Source organism: Eubalaena glacialis, chromosome X (genome assembly GCF_028564815.1).
Source record: "Eubalaena glacialis isolate mEubGla1 chromosome X, mEubGla1.1.hap2.+ XY, whole genome shotgun sequence".
In the NCBI taxonomy this organism is placed as follows: domain Eukaryota; kingdom Metazoa; phylum Chordata; class Mammalia; order Artiodactyla; family Balaenidae; genus Eubalaena; species Eubalaena glacialis.
Genome location: NC_083736.1, coordinates 32,562,816 through 32,581,709, shown reverse-complemented (window position 1 = coordinate 32,581,709; position 18,894 = coordinate 32,562,816).

The window sequence follows — 18,894 nt, the reverse complement described above, 5'->3', positions numbered from 1 at the left end:
ATTTACGAGATAAAAAGTAGGAATTTGGAAGGCCTGTGTCTGACTTTGTCTTAGGTAAAAAAAGGAAGCATCTGTGAGTCTTATCTAAGTCATATGGGGAAGGATGTTTCTTTGTAGTAAACCATTTTTTGAACACTTAGCCTGAACATTTCTGAACATTTAGCCTTCATTTGCTGAAATGCGACAATGAAGTCATAGTCTTGCTGTTAATATTTGTTAGGCTGTGTTTGCTCTTTAATTATAGTTTATTCATGTCCCAGTTAAACCCTGGCTGGTTTCTGATAGTGAGGATAAAAGGAAATAGCAAATTCACCAATTGAGATTCTCTTTACTTTTCTGTTCCCAAGGCTAACCAACTACTAAACTGACAGCCTCAGTCTTGATGCCATTACCTAGGATGATCCTTACACTCAAAGGGAAAAGCAACACCAGATCCATGATTCAAACTGCAGAATTTTATGTTTACTTTTATTCACTGTGGGATGTGATCGAGGTACAATATAACTAAAACTGGTGTTTGGTTGTCATTCTTTGACAGGCAAGTGCCCAGGGAATCTTGTAGAAGATCTTGTTCAGAGATGTAGACAGACCAGCAGATATTGGGACTTGGGGAGAACTCTCAGCAGGTGCCGGACACCAGCCATAAACTTGGGTTTCTGGTCAGGACACCAGTACTTAGTAAGGGAAATAGCAAGAGTACATATGGCCCCAAATTCTAAGGGGGGCCTCAATATTTGTAGGCAGTTATTATGGGAAGGTTGGAACAAGGATTAAGACAAAAGCCCAGGTGGGAGCAGGACAGTTAACTCAATTCTGAGCCCTGGTGTGTTAAACTTTGTTTTCCCCTAAGAGAAAGCAAAATGAATCTACTTTCATTATTCTTTCAGCCTTGGAGCAGTTGTCAAAAGGTGGAAGAGAGAAGTAATGAAAGTACTAATCTTACTAGCCAGAATCAACATTGGCTTTGTACTTATCGTTCATTGTCGAAGAAATAATCTCTGTATTTGTTTAGAGACGAATGTGTTAAGAGTCACAAATTTATTTTCACAAAGGGTTTCAAAAGGAAAAAAATTTAGATTAAAAAGCTTTCTGATGGACAAGTAAATCAATTCCACAATATAGTGGATGCATTACAACATTTAGCAAGGATGGGCATAGACATTGAACTAAACATCAGAGGGCTAGTGGGTACTTTAAATGTTGGGGAGTAAATTCAATTTCCTATAATAAACACTCTAACAGATAAGATTTTCTATAAAAAAGCATGTACAACAAGCCCTGAGTAATTATAGTCTTGAGGTTAAGGATTACATTGCACTGAAGATAAAAATAAAACTCTGAGAATGCAAACAGAATGTTACTAGAGAATTTCTTCCATTTGTAACAAACTTGCCCCCAAATCAATTTTACAATGGCAGGATAAAGAATATGTATAGATTTAGTTAAATCAGTACATGGCTAATGCTGTTTATACCTTGCGCTTTTATGGTAATTGATCCGTAAATATTTTTCAACCTTCTCTATTATCTTTTCAATAAGGATTAGTGAAGAGCCCTGTATCCTGGATACTCAAAAGCACTTGTGTCAAAAACAGTTATCCCTCCTAAAGGTTTCTCATTAAGTATTGTTAAAATATCTAGTTTATGGTTTTATTTTAGCCAAAGTGAATCACAATGTTTGGTGCTTAAACGTGTCTAATTCCACATTATATTCTAGGTATATAGAGTATTATCTTATTTCATCTTCCCTAAACCTTATGAGATAGGTATTCTTCATTCCCTTTTATAGGTAAGGACACTGAGGATTAGAGAGGAGTTGCTTGGCTAGCACGTGCCAGAGCAGGGATTGGAACCCAGACACCCTGCCTCCGAAGTCCTTTCTCTGAGATGTAGCGGAGGGTGGCCCAAGACAGCATGAAGCCCAATGGAGATGGAAACCCAGCTTGCAAAAGTGCATTCATTGTACAGTGCTCCCCACAGAGTATGGTCTCAGTAGATACTTGTTGAATAACATAGCAATGCCACCTATGTGCATTCAACCAAATTCAGCTCTAGCAGACTTCTGGATTATCTGCTGAATGTCTGATTTTATAGATGAAATTGTTCCCAGTGCTTTTGTGAGTTGACTTACGAACTGTAGGGAACTGATGGCACCACATCTTTGAGTAATTTGCTTCTTTTTTTGCAGGGCTATATCTAGGCTGATTTTCCACAGCAAAATTCCCAAGGGAAAAACATACCACATATGACTTGCTTGGATTACATGAATCCTTGGCGATTGAGACGATTTATAAGCATTCTTTAATGATATTGCTCTTTCCAGGTTAGTAATGAGGTTCCTTTACTTTAGAATCACTATGTTGCTGACAAACTTCCCTATATCATTTCTGTACATTATACCCCATTTTAATTGAATTTTAATATAATATCAGAGTAATGTTTGTGTCAAGATGTAATAATATTCCATTTAAGAATGTAACTCTTTCATTTATTTAAGGAGAAAGATGACAATTTGGGGATGACATTTGAATTATACTCTAATTTATGTCTTTAGAAGTTAATAGCTTAAAGTCTATGCAGAAAATGAGTTCTATCCATTGGAAGAACAGGAGTACTAAGTGATTTTTGAGGGCCCTTCTGAACTTCTATTTTATGATTATATTTTAAAAAGAAACTTATATAGGGGTCCTGACAATAGACCTGGGGAAGAAATATGAGGCTGGGAGTCAGGAAACTGATATTCTAATCACAAGATTTTTACAATAACTGAGGAATCTGGAGGAAGTTATAGCATCATTTAACTTCACTTTCCTATACTCAATATTAGGAGACTGAAGTAAAGCATTTCTAAGATGACATTCAGCTATAAAATTATACAACTTTAAAACATTTGGATCTCATTTCATTCACATGGTTTTAGATCACTTTACTCCTGAGTTAATGATTTTCAATTTCCATGTCAATAGTGTAAAGGAAATACAGCAATAAATAACACTTTTTCCCCTCAATTTTATGTACCTACACGCCTGTTCTATTAATAGAATTACAGTCTATATTTAGAAAGACATAAAAAGTAGGTGACCAATAGTATATAAAATGCATTTATACAAAAAATTAACTCATAATGAATGCAACCTGGGAGGTATGTAAAATATTTAGACATAAATACCAATAGTCTGGGTGAAAGAAAGCATCTGATATAGATATGAAGAATACCCTCCCTTGCTCCTAAAAGAAAATACACATATAGCTGTGGGTTTCCATCAATATTATTGGAAGTGTAACAAAAGATTTGAATAAGTGTCTCAAATAATACCTAGCACAAACCATTTGATATTATGACAGAGATAAAGCAGTTTCAGATTTCTGAGAAATCTCACAGAGTACATACATCTATGAATGCCAGTTTTCAGAATGTTTCCCCAGTATCTTGCCATCATGACCCACTGGCATTTCCAGGATCTCCTTCTTTCACCTGGAGGGCAATCCAGGCTACCCTGGCATTGACAGCACCATGTGAACACCGTTACGAGATGGTCAACAGCACTTTCTTGTCTTGAGACTAAGTATAGCATTCTTTGAATGTGGTCTCAACATGAACTTTTGTATGTCTCACTTAACCCCATCAGGGACTAAGATTAGACTCTGGCTATAGCTATACATTATTAAGAATAAGGTTTCAGAAAAATAATCAACTAATTTGTTTTGCTGATGCTGACTGGATTAACCACAGTTCTCCCTACTCCCTTCTGTATGGAAAACCCTGCCTCCCATCTTGTTTGGCAAATTCCTATTTACTGTTCCATGCAAGATCAAATGTTACCTCTTAGAGGAAGTTTCCTAAATTCCCTCAGCATCAATTGCCTTCTTTCCTATCATCTCATAGCATGTTGCACACAGCTCCCTCAGAGCACTTGCATGCTGCACTATAGTTAGTCTTTTATTTATGTAGCTTCTCACTGCTCAGAATTTGATCAAGGAATGGTCCATCCAAACATACTTCTGGAGAGTGCCAAGGTATGAGGGCATGATAAAATACTACTGTAAAAAACAGAACTGGCTTGCTACTTAATTCAGGCTTGCCCAAAACTACTTGCACAAATGCTGGGATATAAACAGTATACTGCAGTCCAGAGTGGAAATTACAAATGAAAAGATGAAAGAAAGAAGTGAAAAAAGTAAGGAGGGAGGTGGGAAAATGGTAGGGAGAGAGAAAAGGAAGAAAGGAAGGAAGGAAGGAAAAAAGAAGGAAGGGAGGGAGAGAGGGAAGAGAAACCTTTGTCAGTTTGTAATTCTTATATTTAGTGTCATTCACATGTGACTTCATGGTGTAGCTTCATGACATTTTACCATCCCTGATATTAGTCAGCTACTAGTTGAGTGCAGTCAATAGCTGCAGCCACTGAAATTCTGAAATCAAGTAATGCAAAATTAAAATTCTTTTTTTGGGGGGGGAATGAATGATTTATTTTCTTACCTTATTCAAAGTATTTTAATGTGTTTTTAAGGTGTCTAGTTCAGAAAACTGAAAAATAGAAATAAAAATGGAGAATTAGGTATCAGAAAACCTATGTAAAACTTAGAAATATATTGCCAAATGGAAAATCAGGAAAAAAAAAGTTTTAAGCACACTTTGTTCAAGACTTTGCAACTATCTCCATGTAAGATGATTTTATCCTTGGCGAAAATAACTAATGCCATCCAGTTGTAAGTGTCAGGAATAAGAGATAATTCCAAATAAATAAAAATGTATGCATGCAGTATTAAATCTCTCATTTTAAAAACTTTAAATAAATATGAGAATAAAAGCTTGTAGCCAGAAATTTGGCTTGACCCATTTCTAATGAAATGATGTTAATATTTGAAGTCTACAGGGTGCCCATTTTTCTCAATCCTGCTCTGCTCTTGCTAGAGTGGGACATACTTTATTTCTATTTGACCTCAGGACCCAAAAAAGGTAAATGTTTGATAAATGAGTGAATGAATTGTCATTGTCTTAACTTTTCTCATTTCAAAGACAAGGCCAAGACTCATTACTTCATTGCCAATATTATTGTCATCATCATCAGCTTCAAATTAATTAGATCCAGTCTTCTGCAGATAAATGATTGTGGTTGCTGACATAGTGAAATTTGCAGAGCATTGTGAAAGCCCGTTCCATCAAAAATAACTCCTTGATTCTACATTAGCCAATTTAAAAGGTGATATTTCCTTTAAAATTGTTTTGTATGGGTCTGGAAATGCTTTCAGTCCTAGAAGGCTAGTGACCTGTTCTTTTTGATGAGCATGCCTCTGCAGAGGAGTTCCATATTCCATAGATTCAATGGAGCATGGAATTGGTATGGCATAAATGCCATTATTATAACAGATCAGAAAAACTAAAAAGAAAAGTATGATTTTTGAATCATACATTCAGGTTAAGTAAAACACTTTATGAAGCTGCAAGCATTGATTTGTATAAGAGAAGTAGAGATATTTCAAAGTAATCCTATCATCAATCCTCCCCCCTAAAGTTAGTGCTTTCTGTGTCATTGTCCCATGGATTATTTTGCCATTCTACTTATTAGCCTAAGCGGAGTCTTCTCCCACCTCACTTGCAATGACTTCTGGGTTAACTTTCACATTTTCTGGCTTCATGTTATATCCCAAACACATTGAGATAAGGGTCATGCAGCATTTTTATCAGTGTTTCCTGTATGATATATGTATTTTTCTGGAAGGGCTGATCATGAGGATTTGGGGAGGCAATCTGATAACTCCTCTGATTAATGATGTCACCCCAGGTTTCATTCATTTCTTATTATATGACATCCTTCTTTGATGAGAATTTTGACCTGTACAACGAATTACTCTGCCTTCCTTTCCTGAGGTGGGCTGCTCCCTTTCTGCAAACAAACTCCCAGATGTTGGCTTTGTTGCCAGCTATTGCTGATGTTAATACCATAATCACTGGAGATATCTGCGAGATTTAAGTTCAACAATGGGCAACAGTGCCACTATCCAGTGGAAAGAAAGTGGTACCTATTAGAGAACAAAGCAGATTGTTCTCACCCAGAAGGCAAACACCGATGTTAACCTCTGCCAGTAGAGTATGCATGTTGTGCATTATCAGTTTGTGAAAAGGTAGTAACCTATTTCATCACATCAGATTTCAGTATTGGAGTCTGGTTTAAGATTACAGCTTGTTGGCTTCGTGGCAGCAACTCAGCACACAGATGGGGCCAAGAGGAGTCTCGCAAAGTTAAAATGTCTAAACAAATTACTTGGACCTCTCAGGTGGCTGGGTGTGATGTCAGGAATCTTAACAATGAAGGGCATTCCAAACAAAGCGTTCACAATTTTGTATCTTAACTAAGAGCTGAAGTGGAAGTAGAAGCACTAGTACAGGGACCGAGGAGTCAGGGGACCACTTCTTTCCCATTGCAGCTTCTGATGGACATCATTACTGATGTTCTGCCATCATTGAAGTGACAATGGCATGGTTATGGGGCCTGGGCTACATTTTAGTTGCATCACTCCTGTAACAATGAAGAGGTCATTTCCACCTCTTAGCACCTCAAATTCATGCTCTGTAAAATATGACCTACAAGCCCTGCGTTTTTATTGATACACGAGTATCGTGAAGAGTAAATGGAGTAATTATGCAAACACATTTTAGAAGCACTAAAATGGTATTAAAATATAGTTTATTATTAGCCATTCACACATTCCTCACCCATGCAATATTTATTGAGCATCCACCGTGCACCTCTGGACCTTTCCTTTTGTCTCTCAGGTCGCTGACAATCCCTCCTCCCTCCCTGGCCCTACCCATACCCACCACCTATGTCCTGATTATCTCTGACTCATCCTTCAAGACTCTGGTTAAATAGTACATTTGCTCTTCCTGTCCACTCATGCCCCTCTCCAGACAGTTGATTATTCCCTCTTTAGTGCTAATGCTCTACCAAGTGTGCACCTAGGATTTTATGCTTTATTATAATTGGTTTTGGTCCCGCTTGTATTTGTAAGGTCTTTGCTCTCAAAGACTGTAACATGTTCATGTTTGTATTTTGTATTAACCTTTCCTTAATGATTATGGTTTTTTAAAAAAAAATCTAAATACTAGTGACTCATTTTCTAGAAGGGAAATATATAAAGGAGAACTGAGAAGTATTCATATGCCTCAGAGAAAGCAGATTTTTACTATATATACAAGCAATATGCCCCTTTTAAGGGATACATAGGAGAATTCTTTCATTTGGATAAAACAATAAATATTGTTGTGAACACTTGCTTAGAGCCCTCACTGAGTTTCATGTCTCTGCATTGTTCTGTTCTTCCTGTGCTTTGCTGGTCTTTCTTTACATGAAGAGGGAATACTGATTAATTCAGTTTGAACAGGGATAGAGTTTATAAGCAAAGGGGAGCACAGCTCAAATACTTTAAGAGCTTCTCACTTGTAAAAAAGGAAAATGAATACAACTTTTATCTCTAATTTATGGCAATTTTGCACACTTATCTTTCAATTCTGTCTTCCGTATCAATTATAGATTATATGCTGTTAGAATTCATATAAAACTCCTGGAAATTTTATAGACAAATTCTTGTTTGTGCCTAACTTAATTTGGGGGGATCAATTTGTGGTCAGTTCAGTTAATTGGAACAATTCCTCTGTGATCATAATTGAGAGACAAGTGTATCATATTAACTCCTTATGGTAGAAGTGTCCATTTTGAGCAAGTATTTGAATGTGTAAAGAAAGTATATTTAGTGTAAGCTTTTTCATACTAGTAACATTGAAATAGCATAGGTACATTTAGTCAATCCCATGAAGCAATTTGAAACGTTAGCTAGTTTTTTCTATTGGGTTAATGTATCTTTAGGACTTGATATAATTGGTTACGCATTAGAAAACTTTCTAATTGACTGTTTCTAGGTTAGACAAACTTTTAGTATGGTACAAGTACATTTATCTTTGTCAATAACTCAAACACCAAAATACATATTTCTTCTGGGTAACTCTAGTATTAAAAAAAATCTAAAATTCTAACTTATGCATATATTTTGTTCTTTCTCCTCTTTTTTTCCTCCAAATCCTTACACTTAGGCAAAAGCCTACTTTTTCTCATTTCACACTGTTCTTCCCAGAGAATTTCCATTTAGGAAACACTATTTCATTATTGAATATGACAATTTTAATATGCAGTTGTTTCTTTTTTCTGCATGGTCTCATCTTCTTAGATTCTATCATTATTCCAAATACAAGCATTACTTTGCTCCTGCTAAAATCCATGTTTGCAGTAAATGAAAATCTTTTATACGGCAAGTTTCAAATCATAAGAGTGTCTCTGTAGTTCACTTCTCAAATGAATTAATTGGCTGAGGAGCCCATATGTCTAATTACCTGATAAGACTAATTGGGCTAATTATCATTTCTATTTCCTGGGGGCAGAAAATTAGAGTCAGCTCCTAGACGCATAGTTTTTGTTGAATCACTTGCATTTTCAGAAGTCTATGCATTGCCAATTTTTGCTAGCCAACCTCCTCCAAATTGTGGTATTGGTTTAATTCTTTAATGTTATTTTTAAGCAGCTTTATTAAAGTATAGCTGACATACCACAGACTGCATATATTTAAACTGTACAATTTGCTAAGTTTTGACATCGATGTGTGAAAACATCACCACAATCAACATAAAGAACACAGCCATCACCCCTAAAAGTTTCCTCACTCCCTTTTGCAATCCCTCCCTCATTCCTCTCCTTACCCCATTCCTATTGCCAAGTAACCACTGCCCTTTCTATCAGTGTATATTAGCTTGTAATTCCTACCATATTATAATAAATGGAGTCATACAGTGGGCAATTTTTTTTGTCTGGTTTCCTTCACTCATCGTTATTATTTTGAGATTCATCCATGTTGTGACATGTACCAATAATCCATTCATTTTATTGTCAAGTAGTATTCCATTGTATAGATATATGACAATTTGTTTATTCTTTTATCTATTGATGGAGGTGATGGATATATTCTTTATCTTTATTGTGGTGATGGTTTCATGGGTGTCTGAATATAGCCAAACTCATCTAATTATATACATTAAGTATGTCCAGTTTTTTAAAATGTCAATTATAGGTCAATAAAGCTGTTAAAAAACAGAGGAGGAGACTGGGTGTGGGATATATGAGAACTATCTTTTAAAAATAAATCTAAAACTATTATTGAAAAATATCTATTCATTTTATTGATGAGTAGTATTCCATTGTATACATACATGACAATTTGGTTATTCCTCCACCTATTGATGGACCCTGCAATTGTTTCAATTTGGGGGCTATTATCAGTAAAGCTGCTATAAACACTCATGTACAAGTGTTTATATGGATTTATACTTTTATTCCTTTTGGATAAATAACTGGGAGTGGAACAGATATGATAGCTGTTTAACTTTTAACTGCCAAACTGTTTTCCAAAGTGACTGTGTCATTCTTTTACACCTCCGCCAGTATACTTTAGAGTTGAAGTTCTTGCATATACTAACATTTGGTATTATCAATTTTTAAATAAATATTTTAGCTATTATGATAGATGTGTAATGTTACATTGTTGTGGCTTTATTTTGCATTTCTAGAATGACTATGAAGATATACATCTTTCCTGTGCTTGTTTGCCCTCTGTATATCTTCTTTAGTCAGGTGTCTATGCAAATCTGTGCCCATTTTTTATTGGATTTGTTAATTTATTAACAATTACTTTTAAGACTTATTTATATATTGTGACACAAGCCCTTTGTCAGATGTGCAATTTGCAGATAATTTCTCCCAGTCTGTAGCTTGCATTTTCATCTCTTAATGAAATATTTCACAGAGCACAAATTTTTCATTTTGATGAAATTCATTTGTCAATTCGTTCTTTTGTGAATCATACCTCCGGTGCAATGTCTAAGAAATCTTTGCCTAACCCAAGATCACAATGGTTTTCATGTAGAAGTTTTGTAGTTTTCGGTTTTACATTCAGGCCTATGATGCATTTTGGGTTGTTTTTGTGTATGTATAGCACAAAGTATGGATCAAATTCCATTTTTTTGGCACATGGATATCCATTTGTGCCAACACCCTATATTGAATAGATTTTTTTTTCCTCCACTACATTAGCTTTGTACCTCTATGATAAATCATTTTTCGAAATATATCTGAGCATAGTTCTGGAATCTCCATTCACTTCCATTGATCCGTCAAATTTTATGCCAATCCCACCCTATGTTGATTACTGTACTATATGTCAGTCTTGAATTCAGCTAGTGTGGTCAGAGAGTATACTTTCTGTTACCCGAATATTTGTGAATATATCAAGATTTGTTTTACGGCCCAGAATGTGGTCTACCAGGGTAAATACCCATTATACACTTGAATAGAATGTGTAGTCTGCTGTTGTTGAGTGGGGTGTTCTATAAATGACAGTGAAGTCAAATTTGTTGACAGTGCTGTATTTTCTATATCTTTACTGATTTTCTGTCAAACTTGCTCCTTCAATTATTGAAAAGGCAGAAGTGAAATCTCTATCATTTTTGGATTATCTAATTCTCCTTATAGTTGTATCAGTTCTTGCATCATGTATTTTGAAGTTCTGTTACTAGATGTATGAACATATAAGACTGTTATGTCACCTTGATAAATTGACCGCTTGATTATTGTGAAAGCACCATCTCTATCCCTGGTAACAGTCTTTGCTCTGATATTCTCTCTGGTATTTTTTTTTTAATATATAAATTTATTTATTTATTTATTTGTGGCTGCATTGGGTCTTTGTTGCTGCGTGAGGGTTTTCTCTAGTTGCAGTGAGCGGGGGCTACTCTTTGTTGCGGTATGCAGGCTTCTTATTGTGGTGGCTTCTCTTGTTGCGGAGCACGGGCTCTAGGGCATGCAGGCTTCAGTAGTTGTGGCGCACGGGCTTAGTCGCTCTGCGGCATGTGGGATCTTCCCAGACCAGGGCTCGAACCCGTGTCCTGCATTGGCAGGCAGGTTCTTAACCACTGTGCCACCAGGGAAGCCCTCTCTCTGTTATTGATATCACCACTCCTATTTCCTTTTGACTAGTGCTACCATCATATAATTTTTTTCATCTTTTACTTTTAATCCATTTGTATCTTTAGAATTAAGTACATTTCTGGTAGGCAGCATGTACTTGCATCTTACCTTTTTATCCAAACTGACAATTTTTGTTTTTTAACTTAGGTATTTAGACCATTTATATTTTTTCTATTTTTTAACATTTTTGAAATAATTACATACATTTTATTCAGTTTTTCCAAATTGTTAAATATTGCAAAATTAGAGTACAATATCAAAAACAGGAAATTGACATTGGTAAAATATTTGTGTGTAATTCTACATCATTTTATGACATGTGTAGAACCGTATAACCACACCACAATCAAGATACAGAAGCATTTCATCATGGCAAAGACCTGCCTTATGATACCCCTTTACAATTGCACCTGCCATTTCTATAATCTCTGCAATCAAAGCTCTATAATTTTGCCATTTTGAGAATGTTAATAAATGGAATCTTACTGTATATGACCTTTCAGACTTGCTTTTTTCATTCAGAATAACACCCTTGAGATCCATCCAAGCTGTTGTGTATATCAAAGGTCTACTTCTTTTCATTGTTGAGCAGTATTTCATGGTGTGGATATACCAGTGTGCTTAACCACTCACCTATTGAGAGATATTTTGTCTCCTTTGAGTTTTTGAGTAATACAAATAAATCTGCTAGGAAAAACATATACAGGTTTTTATGTAGACCATATGTTTTATTTATCTGTGATAGATGCCCAAGAGTATAATTGCTGGTTCTATGAGTTGTATGTTTAGATTTTTTAAAGACACTGCCAAAAAAGTTTTCAGAGTGGCTACAACATTTTACATCTCCACCAGCAATATATGAGACATCCTGTTTCTCTACATTCTTGCTAGCATTTAGTATTCTCACTAAATTTTATTTTAGTTGTTCTATGTGTTATAACATCTCATCATGGATTTAATTTGCATTTCCCTGAGATGTAGTGATGTTGAATATCTTTTCATGTGCTATCTACTATATGTATATATTTTTCAGTGAAAAGAATCTTCATGTTTTTTGTCCATTTTATAACTAAATTTTTGCTTTGTTTTTAATGTTGAGTTTTGAGACTCTTTTACACACCCTAGATGTGTCTTTTGTCAGATATATGGTTTGCAAATATTTTCTTTCAACATGTAGCTTGTTTTTTCATCTTTTTGACTGGATTTTTAACAAAGCAAAAGTTTTTCATTTGTATGTAGTCCAATTTATCAATTTTATCTTTTAGAGATGATGATTTTGGTGTCAGGTCTAAGAATTGTTTTCCTAGTCACAGATCTTGAAGATTTCCTCCTATGATATTTTTTCTAAAAATGTTATAGTTTTGTGTTTTACATTTAAATTTGTGCTCCATGTGGGTCAATAGTTGAATAAAATGTGAGATTTAGATCAAGGTTCTTTTTATTTTATTTTATTTTTTTACCTATGTATATCCAGTTGCTCAAGCACTATTTGTTGAAAATACTGTATTTCTTTGATTGACTTGCTTTTGCACCTTTGTCAAAAATTAGTTGGTTACAAATGTGCGGGCTATTTCTGGGTTCTCTATTTTGCTCATCTATTGATCTATGTATCTATTCCAGGATATGGTCCAACTTGGTATGTGTACCATGGGTGCTTGAAAAAATGTGTATTTTACTGTTATTGAGTGAGGTTTTCTATAAATGTCAATTCGATCTTATTAGTTCATATATTGTTGAGTTAATATGTTGTTGAATTATTCTATATGCTTGCTGATTTTCTGTCTAGTTATTCAAACAATTGTTAAAATAAGGACACTGACATCTGCAACAAAATTGTGGATTTGTCTATTTATCCCATTTCTATCAGTTTTTGATTTACCTAGTTTGCAGCTTTTGTTTTCTTTTTGTTGTTTCGGTATATACACATTTAGGATTGATCTATCTTCTTGGTGAATTTACTATTTTATTATTACGTAATGTTCCTCTCTTTGCTGTAATTCTAATTTTTCTAATTTTAATATAGGAACTAGGAACTCCTGCTTTATTTGATTAACGTGTGCCCAGCATATTTTTTACACCCTTTCACCTTTAACCTGCCTATATTGTTATATTTTTAGTGAGTGTCTTACACACATAGTATAGATGGGTCATGTTTTTAATCACTCTGCCAACTACTGTATTATTTGCTGCATTTAGACTTTCCACATTTGATACATTTGGACCAATTACTTAATGTAAGTATTAATATGTTAAGGCTTAAGGCTGCCATTTTATTTGTGTGTGTGTGTGAGTTTTGTTTATCCATTTTTCTTTTCTTTTTCTGTTTACTTTTTCTTGCCTCACTCTGGAATACTTGAACACTTTTATGAATTTAATTAGATTTATATATAGTATTTTTTAGTGTGTCTCATTATATAGACTTTTTACTGATTTCTGGTAGATATTACATTTTATAGACATAATATCACAATCTATTGGTGTCAACATTTTACCAGCTAAAGTGAACTGTATAAACATCATCTCACCTCACTTTACTTCCCTTTACCTTTTCTCATTTATAATTGTCTTAAATATTCACTCTAGTTTCATTCATAGCCAGCTAAGACATTATTATAATTTTGCTTGAACCATCAATCATAATTTTAAAAACTCAGAAAGAGAAGAAAAATCTATTGTTTTTACCTATAACTTTTATCTTTCTATTATTCTTCTGTCTTGATGTTTCAAGTTTTCATCTTTTCATTTCCTTTGTGTTTAGAGAACTTCCTTAGCCAGTATTTTAGGGTACTCTGCTGCAAAAAATTCTATTCATTTTTCTTAATCTAAAAATGTCCTAATTTTCTTTCATTTCTGTGTTTTCACTGGACATAGGATTTGGGGTTGACAGTTCTCTTTCAGCACTTGAAAAATGGTGTGTCACTTCTTTCTAGCCTCAGTGGTTTCTGGTAAGAAACCTGACATCATTATTTTTTTTCTGTAAAGAATATCTTTGGTATTTTGATAGGGGTTGCATTGAGTCTGCAGGTTATTTGGGGTAGTACTGTTATCTTAACAATATTGTCTTCCAATCCATGAACATGGGATGTGTCTCCATTTAATTGTGTCTTGTGTAAGTTCTTTCATCAAAGCTTTATTGTCTTCAGCATATAAATCTTTTACCTCCTTAATTAAGTTTATTCATAAGCATTTTATTCTTTTTGATGCTATTGCAAATGGAATTGTTTTCCTAATTTCCTTTTCAGATAGTTCATTTTTAATGTTTAGAGCAACTGATTTTTGAATGTTGATTTTGTATCCTTCATTGTTACTGAATTCTTTTATTAATTCTACCGGTTTTTTAATGGAATTTTTGGGGTTTTCTATGTATATGATCATGTCATCTGCAAACAGGGATAATCTTATTTCTTCCTTTCTGATTTGGATGCTTTTTTCCCCTTGTCCAATTGCTCTAGCTATGACTTCCAGTACCATGTTGAAAAGAAATAGCAAGAGTGGGAATCGTTGTCTTGTTCCTGATCTTTGAGGAAAAATTAGTTTTTCACCATTGAGCGTGATGTTAGCCATGGGCTTTGCATACACGGCCTTCATCACGTAGAGATATTTTCCTTCTATTCTTCATTTGTTGAGAGTTTTTATCCTGAAAGTGTGTTGAATTTTGTCAAATGCTTTTCTCTGCATCTATTAAGATGATCATGTGATTTTTATCCCTTATCTTGTTGAGGTAGTGTATCACATTAATTGATTTTTGTATATTGGCATATCCTTGCATCCCAGGGATAAATCCCACTTGGTTGTGGTGTATGATCCTTTTATTGTGCTGTTGAATTCAATTTGCTAGTATTTTGGTGATGATTTTTGCGACTACATTTATCAAGGATGTTGGCCTGCAGTTTTCTTTTCTTGGGGTGTTTTCATCTGGCTTCAGTATCAGGGTAATGCTGGCCTCATAAAATGAATTTGGAAATGTTCCCTCCTCTTCAATTTTTTGGAATAGTTCTAGAAAAATTGCTGTTAATTCTCCCTTAAATGTTTGGTAGAAGTCAACATGAGCTCGTACTTCAACATGAATTCGTACTTCATGTTGAAAGGGAAGTACTTTGAATCTTATATTGTAGTGTCACTTTAGCTTGTCTACTTGTTTAATAAATCACTATGTATCAATATATATTGTGAAAGCAATTAAAACTTCCAAGCTTCAATCTTTAAATCGGAAAATTAAACAAACCATCTGGTGACTTTTCTGTAATGTAATGCTTTTCTGTAATGTAAATCTATACAGAAAAAAATTGTGATATGTACTGCCCTCTGCAGTCTAAATTCAAATTTTGTATTTTGGTAAACTTTGAAAATTGTTTAAATTGCTAAGTAAAACACTAATTTATGTTGAAGGGAAGTTCCAACATAAATAGGAGTGCCCAAAGGTGATGAAACCCACTTTTGAGTACCTGGTAGTGCCAAAGGGGGTAAAACTGGGTATCTAGTGTCAATAGAACCAGTAACAGCATGTCATCTGATCTTGACTGTACTTGGCCAGTTCCTGCCCATTTCTGAGCCTAGTTCTCTATCCTTCCAGCTGAGTCTCTGCTTCTCTTCTAAAAACGTATTTTTCTGCCTAAGTGAGCCAAAATGGTGTTTTGCTGTTTTCAACCAAAAATCTTGACTGAAATCAATAGTAAACAGGAATTTATTTAATTGCTGACTTATAATTGCAAAGCAAAATGCTTATGAGCAGATATTGACTATCAAAATATTATAAATAAGCCACAGCAATCAGAGAAGAAAAAGAAATAAAAGGAATCCAAATCGGAAAAGAAGAAGTAAAGCTGTCACTGTTTGCAGATGACATGATACTATACATAGAGAATCCTAAAGATGCTACTAGAAAACTACTAGAGCTAATCAATGAATTTGGTAAAGTAGCAGGATACAAAATTAATGCACAGAAATCTCTTGCATTCCTATACACTAATGATGAAAAATCTGAAAGTGAAATTAAGAAAACACTCCCGTTTACCATTGCAACAAAAAGAATAAAATATCTGGGAATAAACCTACCTAAGGAGACAAAAGACCTGTATGCAGAAAATTATAGGACACTGATGAAAGAAATTAAAGATGATACAAATAGATGGAGAGATATACCATGTTCTTGGATTGGAAGAATCAACATTGTGAAAATGACTCTGCTACCCAAAGCAATCTACAGATTCAATGCAATCCCTATCAAACTACCACTGGCATTTTTCACAGAACTAGAATAAAAAATTTCCCAATTTGTATGGAAACACAAAAGACCCCGAATAGCCAAAGCAATCTTGAGAACGAAAAATGGAGCTGGAGGAATCAGGCTCCCTGACTTCAGACTATATTACAAAGCTACAGTAATCAAGACAGTTTGGTACTGGCACAAAAACAGAAATATAGATCAATGGAACAGGATAGAAAGCCCAGAGATAAGCCCACGCACATATGGTCACCTTATCTTTGATAAAGGAGGCAAGCATATACAGTGGAGAAAAGACAGCCTCTTCAATAAGTGGTGCTGGGAAAATTGGACAGGTACATGTAAAAGTATGAAATTAGAACACTTCCTGACACCATACACAAAAATAAACTCAAAATGGATTAAAGACCTAAGTGTAAGGCCAGACACTATCAAACTCTTAGAGGAAAACATAGGCAGAACACTCTATGACATAAATCACAGCAAGATCCTTTTTGACCCAGCTCCTAGAGAAATGGAAATAAAAACACAAATAAACAAATGGGACCTAATGAAACTTAAAAGCTTTTGCACAGCAAAGGAAACCATAAACAAGATGAAAAGACAACCCTCAGAATGGGAGAAAATATTTGCAAATGAAGCAACTGACAAAGGATTAATCTCCAAGATTTACAAGCAGCTCATGCAGCTCAATAACAAAAAAACAAACAACCCAATCCAAAAATGGGCAGAAGACCTAAATAGACATTTCTCCAAAGAAGATATACAGATTGCCAACAGACACATGAAAGAATGCTCAACATCATTAATCATTAGAGAAATGCAAATCAAAACTACAATGAGGTATCATCTCACCCCGGTCAGAATGGCCATCATCAAAAAATCTAGAAACAATAAATGCTGGAGAGGGTGTGGAGAAAAGGGAACACTCTTGCACTGTTGGTGGGAATGTAAATTGATACAGCCACTATGGAGAACAGTATGGAGGTTCCTTAAAAAACTACAAATAGAACTACCATACGACCCAGCAATCCCACTACTGGGCATATACCCTGAGAAAACCATAATTCAGAAAGAGTCATGTACCAAAATATTCATTGCAGCTCTGTTTACAATAGCCAGGACATGGAAGCAACCTAGGTGTCCAGCATCGGATGAATGGATAAAGAAGATGTGGCACATATATACAATGGAATATTACTCAGCCATAAAAAGAAATGAAATGGAGGTATTTGTAAAGAGGTGGATGGAGTTAGAGTCTGCCATACAGAGTGAAGTAAGTCAGAAAGAGAAAAAGAAATACATTATGCTAACACATATATATGGAATCTAAGGAAAAAAAAAAAAAAAGGTCATGAAGAACCTAGTGGCAAGACGGGAATAAAGACATAGACCTACTAGAGAATGGACTTGAGGATATGGGGAGGGGTGAGATGTGACAGGGTGAGAGAGTGTCATGGACATATATACACTACCAAATGTAAAATAGATAGCTAGTGGGAAGCAGCCGCATAGCACAGGGAGATCAGCTCGGTGCTTTGTGACCACCTAGAGGGGTGGTATAGGGAGGGTGGGAGGGAGGGAGATGCAAGAGGGAAGAGATATGGGAACATATGTATATGTATAACTGATTCACTTTGTTATAAAGCAGAAAGTAACACACCACTTTAAAGCAATTATACTTCAATAAAGATGTTTAAAAAAATATATTATAAATAAAATGCATTAGAGATAATAAAATATAGATTAAAACTCGGATGCTAATGATTAGAGCTCGTACTTCATGTTGAAAGGGAAGTATTTTGAATCTTTTATTGTAGTGCCACTTTAGCTTGTCCACTTGTTTAATAAATCACAATGTATCAATATATATTGTGACAGCAATTAAAACTGCCAGGCTTCAATCTTTAAATCGGAAAATTAAACAAATAACTAACTAAATAAATAAATACTGAGCAATTTTGGAAACATTAGAAGGTGGATTTCTAGAGTTTTTACATCTTTCCCTGCCTTAGATTACAGTTGTGTGCACTTCCAAGTAACTTAATTATTTCCCATCCATCCATTCAAGTATCCCCAAGATGAAAGAACTAAAATAGAAGAAAAAGAAAGTTTTACTAGTCATTAGGTTACTTGAGAGTGAATATTATTCTCTAGTAGATACAGAAGAAAGAAAATGATATTTTCCTTAATATTCATTTAAACAGATTCAGCTTAGTTTTTCTTCCAACTGTAGAAACTAAAACAGATCTAAAAAGCATCTGCATTACATCTCTATAACCTGAAGCTTATGAGCATTATTGCAACTGTTGAATTTCTGGTGGAATGTATTTATTAGTTATCATATTTCAGGAGAGTTCATAGTATGTACATATCTGTAAGAATGTGATTGTCTTAAAAAAGATAAGAAAAGGAAAGAAAACCTGAAACAGTGGCTTATATACACAGGGTGTATTTTTATCAGCTAACCTGTCAGGAGGTAGCCTGTGCAATAGGAAGCCATCAGGGAATCATGGCTCCTTCCATCTTCCTACTCCACTATCCTACCCTCATGTGTCAGACTGGAAGAAGAGGAGGGGTCAAAACACTCTCCTCCTAAAAC